We start from the raw sequence: 1,790 nt of genomic DNA, 5'->3' as shown, positions 1-1,790 counted from the left end.
TTATAGTTGTTGAGGTGTTTGCCTTACGGCTATCAAAAGTCTTAGCGAGTCGTCCCTGCCGCCGCCCTCTGCAGAGCTCCGCCTTTCCAAGCCCTCCGCCCGCGTCTGCCCGCTGGGCCCGCTTACCTCGGAGGAGCTCCCGATAAGACCTGGCTCGCCGCAGTGGGATTCGTTATATTTTATTTTATTTTATTTTATTTTATTTTATTTTATTTTATTTTATTTTATTTTATTATTTTATTTTATTTTATTTTATTATTTTATTTTATTTATTTTTTTTTATTTTATTTATTTTATTTTATTTTATTTTATTTTATTTTATTTATTATTTTATTTTATTTTATTTATTTTATATTTTATTTTATTTTATTATTTTTTAAATATTTTATTTATTACACCGAGAGAGAGAAAGAGAGAGGCAGAGACACAGGCAGAGGGAGAAGCAGGCTCCATGCAGGGAGCCCGACGTGGGACTCGATCCCGGGTCTCAGGATCACAACCTGGGCTGAAGGCGGCCTAAACCACTGAGCCGCCCGGGCTGCCCATCTGTACCTCTTTCTTGAGAGGGAGGGTGCGCGGACTTCAACTCACTGATCCCCATTAGAGGGGATTTCTTATCACTAAGTATGTAAAAGATACTTTTATATAGATAGTATCCCTTCTGTCCCATGAGAAAAAAAAAATCACTCCACATTTAAAAAATAACTAATTAAAAAAAAGATAACCATTCTCTTGAAAGGAACCTGAAAAGGCCAACTAACAATCTTCATGAAGTTTTTTCTTTATCATTTTTCTTATTCTTGATTAGTAAGATAAAAATATTCAACTAAATCGGATGTACCTCCTTCCCTCTTTCATTTGGTTCATATCCTGGGTAAAGTAATTTTGTATCTATTTTGATGTTTATTGTTAGCTAAAAACGATTATGTGATACTGTTTTAATAAAAACTTTTCATCCATAATTTTTTTTATGATTTGAAACACCCAAAATAATGTTTCTTGAATTTGGTGGAAAATACTTTTCCCTAATGATAAATGTGGAGCAATATAATATCCAAAATGAATTATTGAATGAATGAATGAATGTCTTTAGTACAAAGCAACAGGGGTTTTAAGTACATATAAGTATTTAGGATATGATAAAAACAGATTTAAAATAAGTGGGAAAATAAGTAAATGGTACAGGAGTAATGGGTTAGCTATATGAAAAAAGAATTGATCTATATCTTATATAATGAAAGTAAAATTCAGATGAGATTAAAAAAAGAATTGGAAGAAGATGAAGATGAACATAAATATAATGGAGAATGGAAGAAATTTCTTAAGTATCTACCTACCATCTAACTATCATCTATCCATCTGTCATATCTATCTGCCTTCATATTATTTATTATCTACTCATCCATCCTATCTACCTATCAATTACTATCTATTATCTATCCATCCATTCTCTCTACATTTCACTCAGTCTATCATCTATCCATCCGTTCATCATATCTGTTTATATGTCATCTGTTGTCTTTATCTAATTCTGTGTGGACTAGAAAAATGGAAGAACTTTCTAAGTACAATTTCAAATGTAGCAACCATAAGGAAAAGTTTGAAAAATTTTACTGCACTAAAAATATTTTAGTATATAAAACAAAAAAGAAAGGTGAGGGGGGCAAAATAAATTGGGAGAAATATTTGTAGCATTTATTTTGTATAAAAGGCTTTAATGTTTAGAGAGCTCTTACCAGAAGAAAATAGAAGAAAAATGGATAATGAACACAGGCAAACAATTAGTAGGC

This window comes from Canis lupus, chromosome 12, assembly GCF_011100685.1.
Source record: "Canis lupus familiaris isolate Mischka breed German Shepherd chromosome 12, alternate assembly UU_Cfam_GSD_1.0, whole genome shotgun sequence".
Classification (NCBI taxonomy): Eukaryota; Metazoa; Chordata; class Mammalia; order Carnivora; family Canidae; genus Canis; species Canis lupus.
Note: the sequence above shows the minus strand (reverse complement) of the source record.